General features: G+C 39.2%; 2 protein-coding genes across 3 annotated transcripts in view; both read right to left on the reverse strand.

Annotated features, from left to right (window-relative positions):
• The window catches only part of ISCA2 (iron-sulfur cluster assembly 2), a 415,347-nt gene that overhangs the window by 360,502 nt on the left and 26,982 nt on the right, over positions 1–27,863 (reverse strand). The window lies entirely within an intron of this gene.
• LIN52 (lin-52 DREAM MuvB core complex component) overlaps positions 1–27,863 on the reverse strand; it is a 123,963-nt gene that overhangs the window by 58,583 nt on the left and 37,517 nt on the right. The gene's annotated exons all lie outside the window — the stretch shown is intronic.

Genomic DNA, 27,863 nt, shown 5'->3' on the forward strand with positions numbered 1-27,863 from the left:
TCCAGACTCTTGGTCCCCCTTGAGGACTATGACCTGGAGTCCATGGGTTGATAGAAGCCTATTTTGCAAACAGAAGAGTCTGTATCCCACATCACTGTACCCTACAGCCAATTTACCAGTAGATTTCTTTCATCCAGGTTCTCCTAAACACTCTCTAACCCTAATCAATACCTCAGACTCCCAGATAAAGATATTATATATTTTAACTATAAGCTAAATTATTTTAGTTAGAATTCAAAGGCATTTTTATATCATTCTTTCTTATCTGATTGCATGGAATGTGTTTTGAAGGAAAAGGGTTTATGAAAAACAAGAATATTGCTGGAATTGAATCGGAATTACTATAATGGCAACCCCTCCCCCAAGAATTCTCCTATTTATAGTGACAAAGACCCTTGTCAATAATGTGAGAATACCACGCATAACCTCATTCATGTACCGATCAGGCCTGGTACAGTCTTATCTCATCATGATGTCTCAACTTAAAGGCAAAAAGGAGACAGCTGCCAGAATATTTTAATACCTATGAATTTAGAGAATTGCTTTACATCAGTCTAATCGTTTTGTAGAGTTATAAAAATATCTGCTACAAAAGTGATGCTACAAGTATGTGTCCTTATGTAGCTGAGGGTTATAAAACACTGCACAGCCCTGGGTCAAAGTCGGCCAAGCCAAAACTGATATACATCAGTGTTGCTGTGAATTTTTAAAACTGTGCTGCCTAATCATTCCAAAGAACTCTTGTTCATTTAAATAAGAATTAGCTGCAATAGTAACCAACTACTTCAGTGCTTCAACAATGAGTTGTGCCCACTGAAAATTCAGAAATCATCACCGCATGTCACAGGAGTTAACATTTAACATGTAGAAGAAAAACCCCAAAATATTTAAAAACTTAAGGGTTTTTGTGACTCTGATAGGTAGTAAATCCATTCACCATGGAAAACAGAAATAATCAAAATCATTGTCAAGGTGCAGGTCAAACTCATCCTAAGCCACAGACACTTGATAGTGGCTTTCTTATCTCTTTGTTGCCACTTATAGGCTTAGCAGGGTAAAGCTAGACAGGCTGTTGCATGGCCCAGTGGCCAAATTATGATGTAAAGTTACTTCGCCCCCTTAACATACTGATCTATATGTGGAGGAATAGACAATCAAGCAATTTTTTTTTCTGTACTAACAAACTGGGATACTAACAAGGGAAATGAATATGAGAAAAAAATAATTTTTGCAGGTTAATCAAATAGCAACTGCTATATAAAATACTACATTTTACATGGAATCTTACAGCAAGAAGGAAACCAATTTGCCACTGTTGATAAGTAGGATTTGTTGTTGTTGTTTCAGTTTATATTCCACTTTTTTTATAAGACTTTTTCCGAACACCTTTGGCCTACTGTGGGCTCTCATTTCTGTCAACTTCTATGCTCCTCGAGTAGCTCAGTACATGTGCTCTTGTACTGTGATCAAACTTTTTATACATTTGCCTTGTCTCTCTAGTCAGATTATAAGTGCCATGAGAGGAGCTTATGTATTTTTGACACCCAGGGTCTAGCACATTGGTTTACATAATAGATATTTACTTACTATGATAATATCAAAATCCTAAGAAATAGATGTGAACCTTTGGTGGGGTCCCAGATGTTAACATAAGTACTGGGGAGGATCAGGAGATTATTTCCAATCTATTTTGCGAAAGAATAAAGGGAAGAGGAGAGTTAGAAGGGACTTATTCATGAATTGAGGAAAGTGGTATATAAAATCACTACATGTTAAAAAAAAAAAAAAAGGGGGCCTTTGATTAGGAACAGGCCTATAATAGACTTTGTCAAATCTTTCTGGGCTTCCTAGATAGGTTTTCTTTTCTTTTTTCTTCTTTTCCCATATAACTTTTAAAAACTTGAGATATAATTCACATAGCATAAAAGTCACCTTCCCCCACTTTAAAACTGTGAAATATACGTAACATGTTCCATCTCAACCATTTTTATATGTACAGTTCAGTGTGGCATTAAGTGTGTTTGCATCACTGTGCAACCAATCTCCAGAACTTTTTCAACTTGCAAAACTGAAACTCTCTGTTAAACAATAACTCCCCCATTCCTCCCAGCCCCCATTCTACTTTCTGTCTCTACGAATTTGAATACTCTAATTATCTCAGATAAGTGGAATTACGTAGTGTTTGTCTTTTTGTGACTCGCTTATTTCACTTAGCATAATGTCCACAAGGTTGTGTGTCAGATTTTCCTGCCTTTTTAAAGGCTGAATAATATTCCATTGTATGTATCGACTACATTTTGTTTATCCATTCACTTGTTAATGAACATTTGGATTGCTTCCACCTTTTAGAAACGCTATTATGAACACAGGTGCTGTGATTTCAGGCATAAGTCACCACACCCGTCCTACCCAAAGTACTTTCTTGATGGTATCTTCGAAGCACAGAAGTGTTTAATTTTAATGGAGCTTGTTCTTTTGGTATCATATCTAAGAAACTACTGCCAAATTCAAGGTCATGATTTATGCCTATGTTCTATAGTTTCAGCTCTTATATTTAGGTTCATGATCCATTTTGAGTTAATTTTTTGTATGATATGAGGTAGAGGGCCCAATTTTATTTATTTTTTATGTGGATATTTTGTTTGTTTGAGATGGAGTTTCACTCTTATTGCCCAGGTTGGAGCGCAATGGCGCGATCTCGGCTCACTGCAACCTTCACCTCAGGGATCCAAGTGATTCTCCTGCCTCAGCCTCCTAAGTAGCTGGGATTACAGGTGTGCATTGCCATGCCCAGCTAATTTTGTAGTTTTAGTAGAGATGAGGTTTCATCATGTTGGTTAGGCTGGTCTCAAACTCCTGACCTCAAGTGATCTACCCACCTCGGCGCCCCAAAGTGTTGGGTTTACAGGCATGAGCCACCATGCCCGGCCTCATGTGGATATTATTTTCCAGCACCAGTTGTTGAAAGAGACTACATTTCCCCCACTGAATGATCTTGGTGTCCTTGTCAAAAACCAATTAACTGTAAATATGGGGGTTTATTTCTGGATTCTCAATTATATTCCATTGATTTATATGGCTATCCTTATGCCACTACGACACTGTCTTAATTAGAGTAATTTTGTAGTAGGTTTTGAGACTGGGAAGTGTAAGTCCTTCAATTTTGTTCTTTTTCAACATTGTTTAGCTATTCTGGGTCCCTTGCAATTATTTCCATGTGATTTTTAGGATTAACTTGTCAGCGTTGATTTTTCTGTACTTTATCCTTAAGAAGGAAACCAAATTATTCTGAACAATCAGTCTATAATTGTTACTAGTATCTGAATTCAAGTCTTTAATATCTGTGGGCTTCCTACTATGAAGGCATGAAAGTCAATGTAACACAGGAGTTTATCTGCAATTTTGCTTAGGAACAAATCTGAAGAGCACACACTGAAGGACCAATTCACTTAGCTGGCCAGTGAGCCTGGTGGTCCACCCAGTACCTGCATCCCACCATGGCTATGATATTCCCGAGCAGTACTCTCACATGTGATAAAAATAACATTTTATGGAAACTGAAGAGAACTAAAAGGAATTTGGAAGGCATACTTTTCTTAGGGCTGGCACAGATATATGACATGAATAGTTCCATAATGTATCCAGCCGTGTGTGGGAACGTTTTAACAAGTGTGCCAGCTTTTATCAAAAACGTTCATCAATAGAGAGAAAAATACATACTTCTCTGAAAAGGCAGTGACGGTGATTCAGGAAACATGGGATTTATGACCAAAATGTGATTTGGGAAAAAATAATAAAAGGGGAAAAGTAAGCACCTGTGTATTATGTACCAAGTATGGTAAATGTTGGGAATTCAGTGGTGAAACCTGCAAATACCTAGATATCCTCATAGAGCTCTATGAGGGAGTTTAAGATCAGACTTGACTATTTTACGTTATAGAATCTGCAGTCTTTATGAAAAAATCAAGTTTTCCCTACTAATCTGAAAACTCCAAGACATAAAAAGAATGTCTTTCCAAATATTGGTAGTCCAGTAAAAAAAAACAAAAAACAAACAAAAAAAAACACCCTCAGACACAGGGCAAGGTGTTTTGGACTGGTTTCAAAAACATTTCATGTTTTGTCTCTTAGAAGGGCCCAGAAACAAACAAACAAAAAAACAAAACACTTTGTGCCAGAAATGTCTAAGCTTGAATTTCTTTTTTTTTTTGAGACGGAGTCTCGCTCTGCCGCCCAGGCTGGAGTGCAGTGGCCGGATCTCAGCTCACTGCAAGCTCCGCCTCCCGGGTTCACGCCATTCTCCTGCCTCAGCCTCCCGAGTAGTTGGGACTACAGGCGCCCGCCACCGCGCCCGGCTAGTTTTTTTTTGTATTTTTTAGTAGAGACGGGGTTTCACCGTGTTAGCCAGGATGGTCTCGATCTCCTGACCTCGTGATCCGCCCGTCTCGGCCTCCCAAAGTGCTGGGATTACAGGCTTGAGCCACCGCGCCCGGCCTAAGCTTGAATTTCAAGTTCTCCCCACTGTGGAAAATGTGGAAGGCTATCCTTAATGACTATCGTTCAAAATTCTAAATTCTTAAGTGATGTTCCTTCCTCTGAATACTTCTGACTTTTCGACTGGACTGTAAGACACAAGCTCAAGGCATTTGACTTTGCCACACTTTCATTGTATCAAAAAATGCCATGGACAAAGATAGCAAACTTATTAACAGGCAGCTTTAGAAGAGGTACATCCTTGATTATATAAGGATTCCACAGAGAATCTTTTACTGGAAATCAGGTGATCCACAAGAGTGGATGCTTACTGGTATACTGTAAGGAAGGAGGCAGTGTATAACTTTAAGACTATTTTCACAGGCAATGAAGAAGAATACACTGTTAATACTGGAGAGGCAAGAGGTTGGCAACGGTTTGGAGGGCACACATAAAAGTGATATGGGAGAACTGAAAAAGCAAGAAGACTCACAGATGAGTTGGCAAAGAATGGCAAAGATGACACTGAAGAATTAGAAGAACTTTTTTGGGTTTTTGTAAATTTAGTCAACATTCTAATGGAGAAACAGCTAATTGACACCATAACTGCTTATGATCAATGGATAGAGCTTTAACTGCTAAAATTTGCACTGACTTCATACCATGGAATAAAAGCCAACCACAGTTACCACTCAGAGTTCTTTAGAAAGAAGCGATCACTTCACAAAGATTCCCTCTCAGAATCCTGTTTCACAGTGATCTCCCTTATCTCTTCTACCACGTGCCTTGTTCTCAAGGTTATTGTTGAAGTGTCACTTTTTCTGTGGCTCAGTACACACTTCATGATTTCAACCACAAAACTCGTGATCATCTGATATGTTGAGTTTGAAGATTCAGACAAGTTCCAGTTAACATTTCTATTTGTAATTAAACATATTGCAGTGTAACACTTATTTTAGTGGGAGAATACTTTAGTTACTTCTAATTATAGAATAATTCATACCAAAGGCCCAAAGGGTAACAATTTTCTTCAACTGTACTTTTCCACATTTTAGAAGGAAAATGATACATTATGAGTTATCACAAACTTGGAAATTTGCAAAGTTACCTCATGAATGTCAAGGTCCTATCTTGAAAGCAACAAGTTGACTCTCTAATTTACCACAGAAGTGCCAGGTATTCATTTTATAGGCAGATTTCATAGACCTTATATTTAATCAGAATTTGTTAGAGTTACATTTCTTAACATCTTACAATCTCTCAAATGTTGAGAATACCAGAAAAAGAATCTTTTTGCTGCATTCTTCCTAGGAGAGACTGAAATAATGTGATGGTTTAAAAATAATTTGAGGCTGGGCACAGTGGCTCACACCTGTAATCCCTGCCTTTCGGAAGGCCAAAGTGGGAGGATTGATTGAGCCCAGGAGTTCGAGACCAGCCTGGGCAACAAAGTGAGACCCCTCTCCAGTGGCTACTATTACAAAAAAAAAAAAATTAGCTGGGTGTGGCTCCCATACCAGCTACTTGAGAGGCTGAGGCAGGAGGATCCCTGAGCCCAGGGTCAAAGCTGTAGCGAGCCATGTTTGTACCACTGCACACCAGCCTGTGTGACAGAGCAAGACCCCTGTCTTTAAAAAAAAAAAAAAAAATTTTTTTTTTTTTGAAGAATAAAACCTTGTCATGTGTGACAACATGGGTGAACCCAGAGGGCATCATGTTAAGTGAAATAAGTCAGACACAGAAAGACAAATACTGCCATGAGCTCACTATTATGTGGAATCGTATAAGAAAAAAAAAAAAAAAAAATTGAGATCATAGAAGCAGAGTGGTTACCAGAGATTGAGAAGAGGGGAGAAGAGGGCAGGGGAGGAGGATGCGGAGAGGATTGTCAATTGGCAAAAAATTACAATTATACAGGAGTTCTGGTGTTCTGTTGCACAGTAGGGTGACTAGAGTTAACAGTAAGGTATCATATATTATGAAATAGCTGGAAGAGAGGCTTTTGAATGTACTCACCACAAAGAAATAATAAATGCATGAGGTAATGATATGCTAACTACCCCGATTTGATCTTTATACAACATATATGAATTGAAATGTCAAACTGTACCCCATAAACATGTAAAATTATAATGTATCAATTAAAAATTTGACAAAATTATCATTTGTATAGTTAAAAAAATCTTCACAGTCAATTCTTTGTTAAAAAGTGCATCTGCTTTTTTGGAGGGCTGTGTGGAGACAGAGGCTTCTCATTCTGTTGCCCAGTCTGGAGTGCAGCGGAGCAATCACAGCTCACTGCAGGCTCTACTTCTTGGGCTCAAATGGATCCTCCCACTTCAGCTTCCCAAGTAGCTGGGACCACAGGGGCACATTGCCACACGTGGCTAATTTTATTGGTGCTTTTTGACAGAGACAGGGTCTTTCTGTGTTGTCCAGGCTGGTCTCGAACCCTGGGGTCAAGTGATCCTCCCACTTTGGCCTCTCAAAGTGCTGAGATGACAGGCGTAAGCCACTATGCCCAGCCTCATTCTGTTTCTGTCAGAGTAAGAGAGTATAGAACATAGAAGATAAAAATAGTGTGCAAAATAAGAAAGACGTTCCGTTAAACTATAGGTATTATGCACAAAGCTTGTAGGAAATTGATAATTTATACTATGAAGTACTTTCCTATTTCAAATGCACACCCCACTTGCCCTATCTTCAGGGAACTGATTTGTATATGCTCTGGACTCATTCCATAGTCTATCTACAGTAAGAAACTGTATCTGAAATTTGTCTATTTGCTTATTAGGTTTAGTCTTCTGATGGCTTATGGAAAGTCCTAACCTAATTTGATCAGAAAGCCAAAATGTCACCAAGAGGAACCATAGGTCCAGGGCTGAGCAAAGGTTTTCTGTAAAGAACCAAACAGACTGAATGTGGCCCACAAGCCTAACACAACATAAGTATGAATGGGACGTGAGGATGTTAGGTTAGGCTTGTGGGCCACATTCAGTCTGTTTCAGATTCTTCTGCTTTTGTTTTTGTTTTACTTTTACAGCCCCCAAAAATGTAAAAAACATTCTTAGAGAATACAAAGACAGGTTGCAGGCCATAGTTTGCTGACCTTTGGTCTAGATCAGTGCTGTCCAATGTGGTAGCCATTAGTGACACGTGGCTACTGAGCATTTGCTAGTGTGACTGAGGAATTAGATTTTAAATTTTATTTTTAATTAATTTAACTTTAAACAAACACATGCAGTTAGTGGCTACTGCTTTGAACAGTTTCGGTCTACAAGATCACCAATAGCCCAGAACAGCCCCAGAAATCTCTGTATACCTGCATCCCATGAATCTAATAAAGGCTTGGACAAGAAGTCAGTTATTGTTATTAATAATAGCCTCCAATTATTAAATTAAGGATCGGCCATCAATTCAAATGACTAATATCAAGGACAGGAAAAACACTGTATAAAAAGTCTGAAACAAACTAGTTTGCATTTCGCAATTTAGTAGTACATCTCTTCAATAATATTTGGTCAAACTTCAACTTTGAAGTGTTGAGAATGGGACTAAAGAGCTTTGAGTTAAAAAAAGGCTTGCATTGCAATGCTCCCGTCTTTGGTGGATGTGGAATTTCTACCATGCAATTTGCATACAGATTCTCTTATTAAGATAGACGCAACTAAAATTAAGTTTCTGTTTGACTGAGAAGACAACTGATTTCTCCCATCACTGACCTGAAATGCTCCTGGAAAATTGCTTTGCTTCATTCATCTCACTGCCACTCCCAGCAAGGCCCTTAAAGTTCATGAGGCACAAACTTGCTTTGTTAGCCAAGCTGTTACACAAGAAACCTAAGTCCTCATTTCCACGTGCTGACAAATCATTTCCCAAGTCCATTAATGCATTCAAAACTTGATTCCTGGAACTTCTGAAGTAGAAAATTAGGGGAGAAAACACTCATTCAACTTTAGAGGAAGCCGCCAGTCAGTGCCTTGGACAACACTCATCAAAGGCTATTTGTTTTCCCCACCTATCTGGGACAGAATACTTCTCATTTAACTAAGCAACAAATTAAAAGCACACAGTGGGGTACATATCACTACACATATGTCCAGCTAATGATGCATGACAATACTCACACTACCTCGCCCCTAAAAGTTTTACCTCCAGCATATCCTATTTTAAAACAATACTGGACTAAAATGTAACATTCCTGAAGAAAGGAAAATCACTTCATGTAAAAGCAGAGTTTGAACTATGGAACGCAAGTCAGTGGATGCAACCTGCTTGTATGGTAAGGCTTCATTCATAAGGTCCAAGTCAAATTATCTACAAAGAGTCTTGAATTGGTACATTCATATGGTTAAGTCCTATGAAGCATTTGGAAAACAATGAAGCAGATCTATGTGTACTGCTGTGGAAAGATATCCAAGATATGTTGTGGGGTAAAAGATAAGCCACAAAACAGTATGTATATTATGATTGCATCTGTGTATGGTAATGTATATAGACTTTACTATGTACAGAAAATGTCTGGAAGCATCCATGGAGAAACTGTTGGTGGCAGTTACCGCTCATAAATTCAGCAGATAAGGATTTTACTCTTCACTTTATATCCTTTCATATTATTTTAAAATATTCTTAAAATCAAGAGCTTGTATTATTTGTATAAGTTTAACATATTCCTTTAAAAGCACAGAGAGATCTTTGCAGTGGTTTCCTCCAGAAACCACTTCTTTACTATTACAGTGTTGATAATTTAAATAAAAAAGTTAAAAGTATTCCTTTTGTAGTTAACATCATTGTAATGTTCCTAAGATAGCTTTTATTAATGAATTTCCATGGGGGACAGAAGAGAAAAACGCACACAACGGTATTACAAAACAGAAAAAAATAAGGCACTTGCTAGGACAAGGCAATTGGGCCTTGATAGGACAAGGCAATCCACAAGTGCCAACCAGCTCCTGGGCCATGAAGATCTCAGGAGAGCCATCACATTTCAATTACCATCACTAACATTACTTATTATTTGGCCTGCTCCAGTCCCTAAGGAAGGCAGCTTGTGATGATAATACCCAGCCTCTTCTTGTAAAACAATTCATTAGGCAAAGCAGAACAGCTGGGGCAGCCACGTGCGGGTTCTTAAAGCACCGCCCCAATGGGACCTCTGGCCCAGATTTCCCTTTTCGTGAGGGACAGCCACCACCCCTCTGACAGCTGTAGAGTCCTCCGGGGACACTTCAGGTTTAATCAGTACTTCCTGCACTGGAGAGGGTCATTTGATTTCTAACATAAACTAATGGCAATCCTGCTTTCAGTAGGTTACACCAGACATCAGATAAGAGGCTTTAGGGCATTTTTATCTTGTTCTAATGCTCGAGAGTTAATGAGGCAGCAAAAGATATTGTCATAGAGCCCCGGTGTAGCTATATTATCCAATAAATGGGCTCTTTCCAAGACAGGTTTAATATGGATCGAGGAGGTAAAGAAGGCTAGCTTAATATTGATCCTATTGAGAGGATGAGAATCCAGTCACCATAAGTAGGGCAAAGTCATGCACATTCTGCAGTAGACAAAGTGCTACAAGAAGGTAAGGAGTCGCCTTTAAATACTAACAGTAAAATGCTGCTTTTTACATTTAAAGCAGCAAAACCCTACTAAATTTATTTGGTGTTTTCGGCTAAGCTATTTTTAAAAAGCTTTTAAGTGAATCTATTTTTGTGTTTTTGCTGAAAAGTGTTCTTAGGAGTTAATTTTAAATTAGTAATAAAGCTACTGTGGCTTTATATTAATTATACAATCTGTATATTATATATCATAAAAGAGAGGATAGCTTTTTTACTAGCTATGAAGCACATTTTATTACATTAAACCATAAAGACTGCCTTTAACTTCTAAATATCACCACAGTCTACCTCATATGGGTTTCAGAAATAATTCAATAATTCATTCAACAACACCAATAGCCTATTATAATCAAGCCTGTGTGAAACACAGTGACAATAAAAATAAACTCTTGGACTCACTAGTCTATGCTAGCTGCATAAAAGAAAATATTACTCTAGCAATATTTTTCTTGTATCTTAGAATCTGTTTTGGTAAACATACAGAAATCAGAAATCCAAGTGTTTCTCTTCTCCATACTAGAAGTATCTATAGCAGGTTCTACTCAGCAATTTTAAAAACTGACCATTTCTTGAGTGGCTTGTTCCCTAAAGATGAAAAAGAGCTGAGATTTTCTAATATTTATTTACTTGGAGAAATAGACAAAGGGAGGGGAAAAAAAAAGGTATGCAAGATCCCTTAACAGGACATGTTGGGCACGCAGTCACTCTCATTTATGGAGCACCAAACAAGCTTAATGTGGTAAAGAAAACAAGATCACTAAGTCCATACATGCACCTGTAAAATCATTAATTCTGAGCTTCTTTCTCAACATAACCGTCACCTCACATCCTTCTACTGACCCCACTGCTCTTGCATAGGTCTCTCGTCCCCTGCTATGGCAGAGAATATTGGCTGCCTATTCCAAGATCCATGTTCCCCTTCCTCTGTATTAACAGATCACCAACTTTTTCGCTACCAAAATTGTAGCTCAGAATAAACGATTACATTATTTTTCAGCCAGGCCAGGTGATTTAGTTCTGCAGGACTTCCAGGAAGGCTGCTTAAAAAGAAAAGTGTCAGCTGTATAGGATCCCTTTTTAAAATTAAATTAAATTAAATTCCTATCCCACCTTCTTCTGGCCTACAATTCAGGCACGATGGCTAGAGCTCCTGCGTGCATAAACTATTTAGGATGGAAGGATGGAAGCTTTAGTCCTTGATGACACCTTTGGAACTGCCCTACCTGCTAGGTGCATCTACCTCCAGCCTTCCTTTATGTCGGAAAAAAATGCTACCTTGTGTAAGCCACAATTATTTTAGATTTCCTGTTACATATGCATGTACTTTATCATAATTAACAGACTATATATTCACAATCTTTTCACCTATATAACCCTGATAGTAGTTTAAGTTATTAAGTTATTCATTTCAAAGATGCTTTTTTTTTTTTTTTTTTGAGGCAGGGTCTCACTCTGTCTCCCAGGCTGGAGTGCAGAGGATAGAAGGTGGTGTAAGGGTAGGATTACAGCTCACTGCAGCCTCACTCTTGGACTCAAGTGATTTTCCCACCTCAGCCTCCCAGGTAGCTGAGACTACATGCTTGAGCCACCTCGCCAGCTAATTTTTAAATTTTTCTGTAGAGATGGGGACTCAGTATGCTGTCCAGGCTAGTGATCATGCCACCTTGGCATTCAAAGATGTTTTAACACCACCTTAGCAAACAAAACTGAAGTTTTATAACGCATATCTCAGCTCCCCACTAAATTGTATTCTCCTAGTCACAAGGGCTTAAAATCTTGAAATCACTTTGACTCTTCATCTCTCTAGTCTGTTACAATTTATCAATTTCCCCCCCAAAATCTCTCTTATCCATTCTCGAAAATTCCTTCCCATTCTGACGTATATTCTTTCCTCTTATATACAAATATTAGACATCAAATTCTTCTTCAAGTTTCATCTCTTCCAAGAGGTATTCCCTGGATTATTTACCTCACTTTTCCCTCTGTTTTCTGAATGTGCAGAACACATGCTCAGAGAGGGAGCATGGTGTGAAAAAGGTCAGATCAGGCAGAGCTGTAAGGCCAAGTTAAAGGTTTTTGACTTGATCTTGAGAACAATGAGAAGCCGTTGATAGATTTTAAGAAGGGAATGAAGTCACATGTCAGTTTGTGTTTCAAAAATATGCCTCTGACTGGAATACAGTAGTTACTAAAGAAAAGATCAGTTCTACAGGTAATTCAATTGGAAGAAGGAGAGAATACCAGAAATAAAGAAGCTTGATAAAGCAGGCTTATTGTAGAGAGAGAACTCAAAACTCAATATTCTAGAAGAAAATGATAGTCATTTGAGTAAATATATGTTCACCATAGGAAAAAGCTGGTAAATATTTATTAAAAGAGCTACTGTGAGGCAGGGCGCGGTGGCTCATGCCTGGAATCTCAGCACTTTGGGAGGCCAAGGCAGGTGGATAACGAGGTCAAGAGTTTGAGACCAGCCTGGCCAACATAGTGAAACCCCCTCTCTACTAAAAATACAAAAATTAGTTGGGCATGGTGGTGTGTGCCTGTAGTCCCAGCTACTGGGAAGGCTGAGGCAGGAGAATCACTTGAACCCAGGAGGCAGAGGCTGTGGTAAGCTGAGATGATGCCACTGCACTCCAGCCTGGGCAAGAGAGCGAGACGCTGTCTCAAAAAAAAAAAAAAAAAAAAAGCGCTGCTGTGCAGAATTTAGTGTTCAATGTTCTCTTATCAAGAATGTAATGGCATTTACAATGCCAGAACTTGGACTGGATCTTGGTTTTATTAAAAATGCTACACAAGATTTTTAGGGACAATTGGGGAGGTCTGAATGTGAAAACATTAGATTGTTTTTATTATTAATTTTTGTTGGATGTGATAATATTATATAGAAAACTATCCTTATTCTTAAGAGATGTGTTCTTAAACATTTAGGGGTAAAGTGCCATGATGTCTGAAATTTACTTCCAAATGGCTAAGAAGAGAATATCACATGTAATACAGATTTAAAAAAATATATTCATGTATAAAATATACACACACACAGTGGGGTTTGCTGGGTGATTAAAATTTTTTCGTAATGAACTGTTGGAAGAAAAGAAGACTTAATGACTTTTCTTCTTAATTTAGTGAAGAGGGGCTTCTTTCCTGACCAATTTGTGGCATTGATATTCATTTACTTGATAATTTGAAATAAGTTTTTTAAAATCTATAGTTCCAAGGAAGTCTGGAATTTTAAAAAGTAAAACACCACATAAGGATTTTAACCCAAGAATTATCCCTTCTACAAGTAAACAGATCAATATTCCAACCCTCCCTTTAGTTTCAAGCCTGGCTACTATTGTATTCCATTCTCAGTCTGATTAAGGGGGCAGCTGCCGGTCCTCTTTCAACCTGGAGACATGTGATTGAATCATTCTCTAGCATCTATATTTATTAAACCTTTAATACAAAGTTATCAATCCCTCTTGCAGAGTCATTTCAAAGAATAGTAGGTACACAATTTATTATCCAAATAATATTTTATTGTATTTTTTAATGACATTTTCCTCCAACACTGTGAGACTGTTGGCTAATTAAACCCTTGTTTTTACTGAACTTGACAGCTGACAGCAGCAGAAATGGACGCAAACAACCATAAACTATTTTCCCTCCTATCAGAAGAAAAATGCTTCCCCTGTAAAGCTAGAATACTATACTTTCCCCACCTTTCAAACTATTTTCTGGGAGGAGAAATTGTTAGTGATAACAAACTTTTCAACCTGAGCAATTAGAAAGCTTATTTCCATAATCAGACCCAGCTAGACTTCTCACTCTTCTTTCAACAAATTGACTGGGTAAACAGGTGAAACTCCTTAACTTGGTCCAAACCTGTGCTTACAATTAGATTGTATAAAATTAATAAAAGAAAAAATAAAGGTCTGCATCAAAATGAATGCCAAGCACTTCCAACATAGGCATTCACGGAAGAAAAAAATTTAAGTTCCTAAAACAAGGAGTTACAGCACTAACACAATAACTCTAGGTTTTGTTAGGTTGTTTTTAGGTTATTGTATTTGTCTGCTACATTGGACATAGCAAGTGATACACTAGAAGTTTCCTCAAACCAGAATTAGGTAACAATGTAATTTCACAAGCTTACTCCATGAGGAATACCATTAGCATGGACTGAAAAAGAAAAGGAGAAAACTATCTCAATAGTTTAGATATCCAAATAGTTTTTTATTGTTGAGTGTGCTAAAAACCAATTAACAGTAAACTTTAAACACATAAACCTTATGGTATGTGAATGATATTTCAACAAAGTGTTATTTTAAAAAATGTTTTAAGGAGTTTAAAAAAAAAACCTCCCTGTTCTAAAGGAGGACAAGAAATGACTGACAAAGAGGCCTGAATAGATTATCCCTCTTGCTCAAAGAAAGTAGTTTATCCCTTGTTAAGTAAGAATAAACTCTACTATGGCAAGAGGTGTGATAAGGAATTAAAACCACAGATAATTTCAAATTGTATTCTTGCCACAATTTTAACCACACTTTTCACCACAGCTTCTGGCAGGATGCCAAACAATTTTGTATCACATCACTTCCTTTAATCTTCCCACTCCCAGGATAGAAAAATGGTCACGGTCGGTTGCAGTCAAAACGGAATGCAAGCAGACGACAAGTTATCGAGAAGTCAACTTAATTGCTCATCATATTATTTGGACTTGTGGGCTGACTATAGGTTGAGGTTTATCATGCATCTTATCCCCTCACTGTTAAACTCTTCTGTCACCTACTCTGCTTTTAAACTACCTCAAGGAGGCTGGGTGTGGTGGTTCCCGCCTGTAATCCCAGCACTTTGGGAGGCTGAGGCGGGTGGATCATGAGGTCAAGAGATCGAGAATATCTTGGCCAACATGGTGAAATCCCATCTCTACTAAAATACAAAAAATTATCCAGGCGTGGTAGTGCACGCCTGTAGTCCCAGCTACTCAGGAGGCTGAGCCAGGGGAATCGCTTGAACCTGGGAGGCGGGATTGTAGTGAGCGGAGATCATGCCACTGCACTCCAGCCTGGCGACAGAGCAAGACTCTGTCTCAAACAACAACAACAACAACAACAACAACAACAACAAAACCCTATCTCAAAGAAGGTTCAGGGTACGCAAGGATAGTTTTGGTTCTTGAGGGGTTTGTTGAGTATGAAATGTACTAGAAGAAAACAATGTGTTTATTTTTCCATCTACTTAAAAAGGACTTCTCTTAATTTCAGTTTCTTTCAAAATTACTACAAGGAAAGAAAACACTAAAGAGAGAGATCCTAAAGGGCCCTTTAAAGACAGGAATATTAAGAACTGCTCTTTGAGACTTCCTTTCTCATGGTAAATGGCTGTGGGCACACCACCTTAAGCAGATGGGAAAGAGCCAATAATAGTTGAGAATTAAGATGAGGCAGATGTAATCTTCACCTTAACTCTAGCTGGCCCACTCTTAAGCAGAAACGAGTGCTCTAAAAGAGAAACCCTGTGTTTTAATTCTAAGAAAAGGAAAATGGGGGAGGGGGGCCGGAGGGAACCTAAGTTTAATTATCAACAGTGATAGGGAAGTCACCTTAAAGGTATATTATAAAATGAAGTTAGAAAGGATTTTTCACATCTACCATATCAATTCAAGTTGCATCTTCATTTAGGAAATGAACAATGTCTGTCCATGTTCTATCTTCAACACACAGTTATCCTAGGAGGTCATTTGACCTCAAACAAACAAGAGAGGCCAAGGTCCAGTACCAATTCCTGTCCCATCATTCCTACCTAATCTCCTAGCAAGTTAATGCAAATCAAAGCAAGCACTTCAGTGCTGCTGGTAGTGAAGCCTGTTCCTTTCCCAAGAGAGGCCTGTAAAACAGGACAGTCACTGACAGCAGTACAATTACTGACACAGATACAGACTTTATGGACATGTTTATCTCTGCTGTAAATCCACACTCTCTCTCCACTCCGATTCACAAGTCATAAAGAAATTGCAGATAATGAAAAAGTTGGGGAAATTTACAGCATGTCGGAAACCTCAGACAGCCAGAAGAAATTAAAGAGCTGACTAGGGATAAATCACACAGGTACAATTAAAACTTCCCGTATACCTCCTTCATTTCCAAACTGAGGCACAATCCAATGGAGCTGATGAAAAGTTGAGGTCATGACTCTGCAGGCTGTAATCATTTCTTAACTACATGTTAAAAATTAGCCAATTCATGGGTCATGTGTAAATGTTGATTTCTTGTTGCTATCTTGATTTCCTCCACTCTCCACTAGAAGAACCCACAGAGCAATTCTGTCTGTAAACAGGCCAAATTGCAACAAGCAATAAATGGAAAGGTGATGTCCCCTCTCCCACTGCCATCTCTGTAGGTGCAGGACATCTTTTACCATCACCACTGTGGATTGAGCATTAAAATGAGAAAGTGGAGCTACAATAGGTGAATGAAATTGGAGGTTTCTTGTTCCCTAATAAATAACCATTCTGAAGGTTTCATTTGATCTCTTTTCAACATTCCAAAGGAAATTTTAAAAGACTGTTATGTTTGATACTAGATTAAGAATTACTTCTGGAGATACTTAATTTTCAATAGTGGACTGAGTTAATGGCTCAGACTGTTATGTAACCATCTCTGCATGCACTCATTAATGTGTTAATTAATGTGCAGCTCTTGCTACAATAAAGCAAATCAGAAAAATACCAGAGATAAGAATTAATGTCTATTTCTTAAATAATAAGGCTTAACAGATCCCCACTATTGAAAACTAGAAAGAAGAAAGTGAGTTAATTTTTGGTACCTATATTCTAGGAGACTTTTAACAAAATAGTATGTGAAGGGAAAAAAGGAACATTTTATCACATGCTGTTCTCTTCCATCTTCCTCAGCTTATTTAGATGCAACTAGCAGGTTTTAAAAACACCAACCCAATCACTTAGAAGATTTCTCTGCAAAGCAGAAAGGCAGAACACAGATTTTACCAACTTCTACATAACTGGACCAAATCAAGAGTGTCATCAAAGTTATACACAAGTCAATACTAATAATCTTTGTGCATCTCCATAGGATGAAGCCTCAACCAAGTTAGCTCTGATAGATTTTGAAATTTTGAGCCCTGTCAAGAAGTGGGGCTTTTTTACAGATACGGAGGATGCAATTGACATGGTTTCGATTTTGTTCCTATCTGACCCCTTGTTGATTTGAGGTCCACTTTACACTTCACAGAACCCAAATGTCATTTTCATTTTATATATTAAGATTTTATTCTCCTTGGAATAAAAATAGTTCTAAGGTAATGCTAAGAGTTTCAACCCAGACTATCACTACCATAGAAAAGTTAGGCCATGGCTGGGCATGGTGGCTCACGCCTGTAATCCCAGCACTTTGGGAGGCCAAGGTGGGCGGATCACTTGAGGTCAGGAGTGTGAGATCAGCCTGACCAACATGGTAAAACCCCATCTCTACTAAAACGAAACAAAACAAAAAAATTAGGCTGGGCGCGGTGGCTCACATCTGTAATCCCAGCACTCTGGGAGGCTGAGGCGGGCGGATCACAAGGTCAGGAGATCGAGACCATCCTGGCTAACACAGTGAAACCCCGTCTCTACTAAAAAATACAAAAAATTAGCCGGGTGTGGTGGTAGGCACCTGTAGTCCCAGCTATGCCGCAGGCTGAGGCAGAATGGCATGAACCCGGGAGACGGAGCTTGCAGTGAGCCAAGATCGCACCACTGCACTCTAGCCTGGGTGACAGAGTGAGACTCTGTCTCAAAAAAAAAAAAAAAAAATTAGCCAGGCATGGTGACACGAGCCTGCAATTCCAGCTATTTGGCAGGCCGAGGCATGAAAATCACTTGAACCTTGGTGGTGGAGGTCGCACTGAGCTAAGACCACTGCACTCCAGCTTGGGTGACAGAGCGAGACTCCATCTCAAAAAAAAAAAAAAAAGGGGGGGGGGGCCTATTTAGGCTAGGCGTGGTGGCTCATGCCTGTAATCTCACCACTTTGGGAAGCCAAGGTGAGTAGATCACTTGAGGTCAGGAGTTTGAGACCAGCTTGGCCAACATGATGAAACCCTGTCTCTACTAAAAATGTAAAAATTAGCTGGGAGTGGTGGTACACTCCTGCCTGTAATCCGAGCTACTTGGGAGGCTGAGGCAGGAGAATCGCTTGAACCCAGGAGGCAGAAGTTGCAGTAAGCCGAGCCACTGCACTCCAGCCTGGTGAAAGAGTGAGACTATGTCTCAAAAACAAAAACAAACAAACAAAAAAACCCAAAAACCGCCTATTTAATAAATTCTTCATTCCCTAATATGTGTTCCTGTAATTTATTTAGTCTTTTGAGACAGGGTGATATGGTTTGGCTCTTTGTCCCCACCCAAATCTCATCCTGTAGCTCCCATAATTCCCATGTGTTGTAGGAGGGACCTGGTGTGAGATTAATTGAATCATGGGGGCAGTTTCTCCCATACTGTTCTCCTGATAGCAAGTAGGTCTCACAAGATCTGAGGGTTTTAAAAGGAGTTTCCCTGCACAAGCTCTCTTTTTGCCTGCTGCCATTCATGTAAGATGTAATGTTTTCATCCTTGCCTTCTGCCATGATTGTGAGGTCTCCCCAGCCATGCGGAACTGTAAGTCCATTAAACCTCTTTTTCCTCCCAGTCTAGGGTAAGTCTTTATCAGCAGCATGAAAACAGACTATACATATGGTCTCGCTCTGTCCCCCAGGCTGGAGTAAAGTGGCATGGTCACAGCTCACGGCAGCCTTGAACTCCTAGGCTCAAGGAATCCTCTTGTCTCAGCCTCCCAGGTAGCTAGGACTACAGGTGTGTGCCACCACACCTGGCTAATTATTTTTTGTACAGACAAGTTCTTACTATGTTGTCTGGGGTAATATCAAACTCCTGTGCTCAAGTGATCCTCCCGTCTCAGCCTCCCAGAGTGTTGGGATTACAGGTGTCAGCCACTGTGCCTGGCTTCATATAATTTAGAGATACAGAAAAGTAAAGTCTCGGATCCAACATATAAGCACCACTTCATCTTCCCACCAACTCACAAACCTGATCTTCATCTATCCTCTCTCATTTCCCTGTTATACAAGAGAAGACAAAGTAGCTCTCTTCCAATCTAAAGCCAACATATCTGTATTCTAAGTGCTATGCCTTCAAACCCTCTCAGAAACCTTACTTATATTTGATTCACCTGCATCTTCTATCACGGCATTGATATTTAAATACATATTAAGTCTGTCATCCTAAAGCAACTAAACTCTGACTCCACTTCTCCCACTAGCTTTCACCCTTTGTCCCTCTTAAGAGTCACTCTGAAACAATTATCTCTCTTTCCTATTTCCATTTCCTACCTTCCACTCATTTCCTCACTCCATTTCAAACTGCCTCTACCATCCCACTAAAACTACCTCACTCATTCATACATTTAATTGCCTAAACAATGTCTCCAGTTAACAACCAAAGCCAAACCCCATGTCAAAAACCAAATGCATAATCTTTCCTTACAATCTGTTCCTCCTCCAGTGTTGTTGTTTTTGTTTTGTTTTGTTTTAGACAGAGTCTTGCTCTGTTGCCCAGGCTGGAGAGCAGTGGTACGATCTTGGCTCACTGAAACCTCAGTGTCCCAGGCTCAAGATTCTCATGCCTCAGCCTGAGTAGCTGGGATTACAGGCGTGCACCACCACAGCAGACTAATGTTCTGCACTTTTTAGTAGAGACGAAGTTTTACCATGTTGGCCAGGCTGATCTTGAACTCCTGGTCTCAAGTGATCTGCCTGTCTTGGCCTCCCAAAGTGCTGGGATTACAGGCATGAGCCATTGCACCCGGCCACAGCGTTCATTTGTAAAAAGCTTTACTGAGATATAATTCACACATGATAATGCACATATTTGAAGTGTACAGTTTGATGTTTTGACAAATGTATTCCACACTACAGAAGCAAGATCCTTTTGAGTCCTCCCTGGTGTCCTGTGAATGATGAAGTTTCTCCAGTCCAGTGGGAGTAGGCACTATTACTGGCCCAGTGGTGCCAGGAACTGTTCCTTCCAATCCTTTTGGATGGTTCTTTCTTCATCCTCAAGTAGCTCCCTCACGTGAATGTGCTGATCAGTTCTCAGCTAAATACTCCAGGAGGACCCTCTGTGGATCTCTCTTCTTTCTCTGTGCTGCCCTCTCCTCTCCGGTACTCTGCTGTCCTGTGAACTCTAGCTGCCTTGGCCCCTCCATACTCTCAGCTCCATTTCTTCAACTCAGGAAGCCCGCCAACCTCTCCCTGCACCGCAGCCTGGAAACTCTTTCAAAGCAGTAAGCTTGGGGCAGCCACAAAGTTCACCTCTTTTATATCCTTTCTCTTTGGTGATTACTGTCCTTTGTTGCCTGATGTCCAGCATCCTGAAATCATTATTTCATGTCTTTTGTCATTTAAAAAAACTGTTTCAAGTAAGAAGGTGAATCTAGTCCCTGACATACCAAGTTGACCAAAAGCAGAGGTCCCTCCAATGTTCTTTGCATGCCACTGACTTACATGCTCAAGAGAAATCTAGGAGTCATCCCTGACACCTTTTTCCCCTTTCCCACAGCCAGTCCATCAAGACTTATTCTCTGTCCTGGCCAGGCATGGTTCATGCCTGTAACCCCAGCACTTTGGGAGGCCGAGATGAGAAGAGTGATTGAGGCCAGGAGTTCAAGATCTGCCTAGGCAACATAGCAAGACCCCATCTCTTTAAAAAAATTAAGTTTTAAAAAAAAAAAGACTTATTCTGTGTCCTAAATCATTCTCAAATTAACTCCTTCTCTCCATGTCCACTACCAGTACCCTGGTTCTAGGAAGCACAGTCTTAGCTATTGCAATGACTTCCTACTTTATTTCCCTAGTTCCTCGCTTGCCTTCCTGCAAACCATTTTCTACATGATCAGAAACTGAATATTGTTTGCTTAAAGCCTTTCAGTGGCTTCCCAGTGCTCTCAGTATAATATCCAAAATCCTTAGTAAACCTGAGAAATCTCACATGATCCAACCTTTGTCTATCTCACCAGTCACTGTCTGAATTCCAGTCATATTAGTCTTCTTTCAGTTCTTCAAAGGCACTGTGCACTTTCCCACTACCAGACTTTGCTGTTCCCTTCTGAAAGCTTGTCTCCCTTCTCTCTACCCAGTTAACTCCTACTCATTCTTCATACCGAAATACCTTCTTCTCAAGAGACCCATCCCTGCCCTCTTAAGCCTTGTCCCACATTGTACTTGGAAAAATGTCTCAGCAAATAATCATTTGTGTAAGGCCTTATCTACTAGAATGTTAGCTTTATGACAGCAGGAACCATGTCTGTCTTACTGCTAAGTCCTTGCTGCCTAGCATAGTACCCTGAAGTTACACAATAAATATTAACTATATGAATTAGAAATACTAGGCCTTAAAATAGTAGAATTTTAATGCTGTAAGGACCTTAGAGGTCTTCTATTCCAACAACGTCATTTTTTCAGCTCGGGAAACTGATGACCAAAGTCACAAAGCAAATTTCTGATAAAGGTTACACTATGCAATATTATTTTAAATTTATTGGTAGCTTGCTAGGTGTCAAACACCATACTAGGTAGTTTTTGATTGAGGTGAAATTCACATTTTTAAAGCACTAAATTCAGTGGCATTTAGTGCATTCACAATGTTAAAACCACAACTTATATCAAGTTCCAAAACATTTTCACCTCCCCCCAAAAAATCCCAAATCCATCAAGTAGTCACTCCCCATTCCACACTTTCTCTAGGCCCTGGGAACCACCAATCTGCTTTTGCATGTCTTCTGGATCTACCTACCCTACATGTTTCATGTAAATGAAATCACACATTATGTGTCCTTTTGTGTCTAACTGCCTTCATATAGTATAATATTTTGAAGATTCATTTATATGTTGTAGCATCAGTACTTCATTCATTTGAATGGCTGAATAATATTCCATTGTGTGGATATACTACATTTTGTTTATTCATTCATCTGTTGATGGACACTCGGGTTGTTTCCACCTTTTGGCTCTTGTGAATAGTACTGATGTGAACATTTGTGCAGAAGCATTTGTTTGAGTACCTGTTTTCAGTTCTTCTGGGTATATACCTAGCAGTGGAATTGCTGGGTCATATGGTAATTCTACCTTTTAACCTTTTGAAGAAATACCAAACAGTTTCCCATAGGGGGTACACCATTTTATATTGCCACCAGCAATGTATGAAGGTTCTAATTTCACCATATCCTTGCCAATACTTCTTATTTTCTGTTTTTGTTTTTTTTTTTTTTTTTAATTATAGCCATCCTAGAGGGTATAAAGTGGTATCACACTGGTTTTGATTTGGATTTCCCTAATGACTAATGATGTTGAGCATCTCTGCATGTGCTTGTTAGCCATTCGTATTTCTTCTTTGGAGCAATGTCTATTCAAGTCCTTTCTTCATTTCTTAACTGGGCTGTTTTTTTGTTGTTGGGTTCTAAGAGTTATTTATTTATTCTGGATACTAGACCCTTATCAGAAAAACTTAATATATTATTTGATATTTAATATATTATTAAAACTTAAAATATAATTTGAAAAACTTTTCTCCCATTCTGTTGGTTGTCTTTTTGCTTTATTGATAATGCCCTTGGACACACAAAAGTTTTTAATTTTAATGAAGTTCAACATATCTATGTCTCCTTTTGTTGTTTGTGCTTTTGGTGTCATAACTAAACCCATGGTCACTTCTTTATCAACAGTCTCTCAGCTTTTTTTTAATTTTTTTTTTTGAGACAGGGTCTTGCTACGTCACCCAGGCTGGAGTGCAATGGTACAATCTTGGCTCACTGCAACCTCCATCTCCCAGGCTCAAGTGATTCTCCCACCTCAGGACCACCAAGTAGCTGCGATTATAGGTGCACATCAGCACGCCCGGCTAATTTTTGTATTTTTTGCAGAGATGGGGTTTCATCATGTTGCCCAGGCTGGTCTCAAACTCCTGAACTCAAGCGATCCTCCCACCTCGGCCTTCCAAAGGGCTAGGGTTACGGGCATGAGCCACTGCATCTACCCAGGAGCCTCTTAGCTTTCACTGGTTCTTTGCTTTTCTATAAAATTTTAAAATAAGCTTTCAAGTTTCGAGACATTTTGAGGGACTGTAATTTGAATTATATTAAATCCACGAATGTTTTTGGGAGAAACTGAATCTTTAAGATACTGAGCTTTCTAATCTATTTACAGTATTTATTCATATTCACTCATTTGGTCTTTTACAAAGGCTCTCCATGAAGTGTTATTATATAACTATAGAGGTCTTACATACATCATTCTGTAGATGTACTTCATCTTTATTACTGTCTGACATCTTAGATGGTATTTTTAATTTCTTTTTATCTGTTTGTCTTGTACATAGAATTTAGTTGGTCTATTTATTTTGTTTCCAGGAACTTAGCTCAATTCTTTTTGAGTCCAGTAACATATCTGAACATTACAATTTGGAAATGAATAAAGTTCATGATCATCTTGTAAAAAAAAATTAACAAATAAAAATTAATGGCAAAATTCAAGATCATCAAGATTCATACTAAGCATTTTATAATCAACATCCAATTTAATTCTCTCAACAACTCATTAAAAGAGGCATTATTATTACCTTGATTTCACAGAAAAGGAAAATGAAGCTCAGAGAGTGGTTATTTACCAAGTCAGTAAGTAGAATAGATCTACTTCCAATAACCAGGATCTTTGAAATCCCAAGCTAGTTTTCTTTATACTCACAACCTGGCAATTTGCTTCTCTGGGGAAGAAGGCGAGAACAGAAGCCATGGTCTTTTGGTAACTTAATCTCAGAAGTGGCATTCCATCACTTTTACTATCATTAGGTCCAGCCCACCCTCAAGAGAAGATTAAACAAGGGTACACAAGTAGCAGGGATCACTGGGGACGATCTTAGTGGGTGCCTACTATATTTAGTTCTATATTTAATGTTACACGTCCTCCTGCCTTCTGTCATCGATGGCTTTAACTAAAACCTATGGATCAAGGATCCAAATTCCCTGTGCTCTAGTATCTATTCAATTGTCTCCTAGGTATTTATTTCCACTTAGATGGCCTACAGATACACTTATAACTGAACTCCCTAATCTTTCTTCTCAAAGGTTTTCTTCTTCCTATATAAATCTAAGCTAGAAACCTAAGAATTGTTCTTGGTTCCTCATTCTTACTGCCCAGGACTTCCCAACCCCAATACATCCAATCAGTCACTAAAACTTTCCATTCTCCTACAAGGATTTATAGAACCCATTCTTTATTCTCCAATTCTATTTCTACTGTCTTACTTCAAGGGTTTACCATGTTAGTCTAGCTTACTAAAGGAATCTAACTCATCTCCCTGTTGCTATTTTCATTCCTCACCAATCTACCTTCTACCATGTTCGCAAAGTGACCTAAGAACGTAAATATGATCAGATGTCTACTCTGCTTAAAATTTCTCATATGCTGCTCATAAGAATAACAACAGTTAATAGTTTTTAAGCACTTATTAAGATCCAGACAGTGAGCTAAGAGTTTTATAAATAAGGCTGTATCAAATCATCAAAATAATACTCTAAGGCGACAAATCTCAAAGTGTGGTCAGGGAACACTTGCAGATCCTGGGCTCTCCATACTTCTTTTGGGGGTCCACTAGGTCAAAACTGTTTTTTGTTTGTTTGTTTGAGACAGAGTCTCACTCTGTCACCCAGGCTGGAGTGCAGTAGCACATGATCTTGGCTCACTGCAACCTCTGTGTCCCAGGTTCAAGCAATTCTTCTGCCTCAGCCTCCCAAGTAGTTGGGATTCCAGGTGCCTGCCACCATACCCGGCTAATTTTTATATTTTTAGTAGAGACAGGGTTTCACCATGTTGGTCAGGCTGATCTCGAACTCCTGACCTCAAGTGATCTGCCCATCTTGGCCTCCCAAAGTGCCAGGAATACAGGTGTGAGCCACTGCACCTGGATAGATCAAAACTATTTGTATAATACTAAGATGCTCTTTTCACTCCTTCTCTCACAAGTGTAGAGTGAAGTTTTCTAGAACCTAAAATATTCTAACATATTTTAAATAAAATAGAAAAAAAGAATACTACAATGAATAATCATATACTCTTCACCTGTTCACCAACTCTGCTTTATTTATTTATATTTTTAAATTTTGTTGTTTTATTCCTGAGCTATCTGAGAGCTAGCTGCAGACACCAGGATACTTCATCCCTAAATACTTCAGCATTATCTCCTAAGAACAAGGATATTCTCCTACATAGCTACAATATAATTAACAAACTCAAAAAATTTAACACAATTATCTAACTTTTAATCCATAATAAGATGTCTCCAATTTGAACAGAAGTTTTAAATTTTACTACAGTTTGGTTTATCAATATTCTCCTTTTTGGTTAATGACACTCTTGTTCTTTTAATTTGGGTTATAATAATGTCAAAGCTGTAGCTTCTCAGAAATAAAATACTAAATTACTAGTGTGAATTCTTTTCTTCCTCAACCTCTTCTCCTCATGGGAATATGAGAATATTATTATTGGCTACGTGACAAACAAAAATTCCAGTGGAGAAAGTGAAGGGGTGTTTGAGACCAGCCTGTCCAATATGGTGAAACCCCATCTCTACTAAAAATCCAAAAATTAGCCACGCATGGTGCGTGCACCTGTAATCCCAGCTACTCAGGAGGCTGAGGCAGGAGAATCGCTTGAACCCGGGAGGCAGAGGTTGCAGTGACTTGAGATTGCACCACTGCACTCCAGCCAGGGTGACAGAGTGAGACTCTGTCTCAAAAAAAAAAAAAAAAAAAAAAAAAAGTGAAGGTGTGTTTTCCTCTTTCCTTAACTCACTGGTTTCTTCTAAGTTTTCTGACAACCTTGTTGAGTGATACATTTTTAAATGTATTACCATCATTATTTGAAAATTTTTGGAAAACGACTTTCCTGGAAAAACCAAAGCATCTTTAAATATTCGCTGACTAACTTGGGCACTATGTGATAAAAGCATTTGCAATAATGACTTCACTATTCAGTTGATGCCTTAAAATATCTTAGAATTGGAAAGGAACGAATAAGGAAAATTTTAGTCTCACATTAGTCATTAAAACTTGCATCACTTATCAAATCAACAGATGAAATCTGTTTGTACACGCATGAAAATCATTATGGCTAGTGGTATAAAAAATATAGAGTAAATCAATAATATAGAATGGCAACAGCAGATCTAAGCAATGGACAATTGCTGAATAGAGAAAAGTTGTTTGGGTGGGGACAGGGAAACCTCTGGGAATTATATGGGAGCCACTGATTTCATTGGGTTATAATGATTTAGGTCAATGCTGTGTTGAAAGAATTTACAATTTGACTCCAAGGGGAAAATCTACCCTGTATAGTTTAGTTTTAGAAACAGTTGTGCCTACTACATAGGAATTTTTTTTTTGTAATAGTTTTAAGCTTTTTTTTTTTTTTTTTTTTGAAACAGGGTCTCCCTATGTTACCTAAGCTGGACTCAAACTTCTGGGCTCAAGTGATTCTCCCACCTCAGCATCCGGAGTAGCTGAAACTACAGGTGCATACCACATACCACTACGCCTTGCTTGAAACTTTTTTTTTTTTCCTTGAGATGGAGTCTCGCTCTGTTGCCCAGGTTGGAGTGCAGTGGCTCACTGCAGCATCCACCTCCCGGGTTCAAGTGATTCTCCTGTCTCAGCCTCCCGAGTAGCTGGGACTACAGGCGCACGCCACCACGCTCAGCTAATTTTTGGGGTTTTTTTTTTTTTTTGAGAGGGAATCTCACTCCGTTGCCCAGGCTAGAGTGCAATGGCAGGATCTCGGCTCACTGAAACCTCCGCCTCCCAGGTTCAAGCGATTCTCCTGCCTCAGCCTCTTGAGCAGCTGGGATTACAGGCAACCACCACCACGCCCGGCTAATTTTTATATTTTTAGTAGAGACGGGGTTTCACAATGCTGGCCAGGCTGGTCTCGAACTCCTGACCTCAGGTGATCTGCCCACCTCGGCCTCCCAAAGTGCTGGGATTACAGGCATGAGCCATCATGCCTGGCCTAATATTTGCATTTTTAGTAGAGACAGGGTTTCACCATATTTGGCAGGCTAGTCTCAAACTCTTGACCTTAGGTGATCCACCGGCCTTGGCCTCCCAAAGTGCTGGATTACAGGTATGAGCCACCACACCTGGCCAAAACTTTTTTTTTTTTTTTTTTTTTTTTTTGAGACGGAGTCTCGCTCTGTCGCCCAGACTGGAGTGCAGTGGCGCGATCTCGGCTCACTGCAAGCTCCGCCTCCCGGGTTCACGCCATTCTCCTGCCTCAGCCTCCGGAGTCGCTGGGACTACAGGCGCCCGCCACCACGCCCGGCTAATTTCTTTTTGTATTTTTAGTAGAGACGGGGTTTCACCATGTTAGCCAGGATGGTCTCAATCTCCTGACCTCGTGATCCGCCCGCCTCGGCCTCCCAAAGTGCTGGGATTACAGGCTTGAGCCACCGCGCCCGAAAACTTTTTTAAAGATTTCAAATTTCAACAAATAAAAAGTTGGGGGAAAAAACTCTTTGGTTCATTAAAACATACCATTAAGAAAATTAAAAGGGATGCTACAAAGTGGAATAGTTGCAATTTATGTGACTGACAAAGGGTGGATATCCAGCACATATAAACAAAACTTACAAATCATTTTTTTTAAGACTGATAATCCAGGCCAGGCTCAGTGGCTCATGCCTGTAAT

Source organism: Macaca thibetana, chromosome 7 (assembly GCF_024542745.1).
Source record: "Macaca thibetana thibetana isolate TM-01 chromosome 7, ASM2454274v1, whole genome shotgun sequence".
Classification (NCBI taxonomy): Eukaryota; Metazoa; Chordata; class Mammalia; order Primates; family Cercopithecidae; genus Macaca; species Macaca thibetana.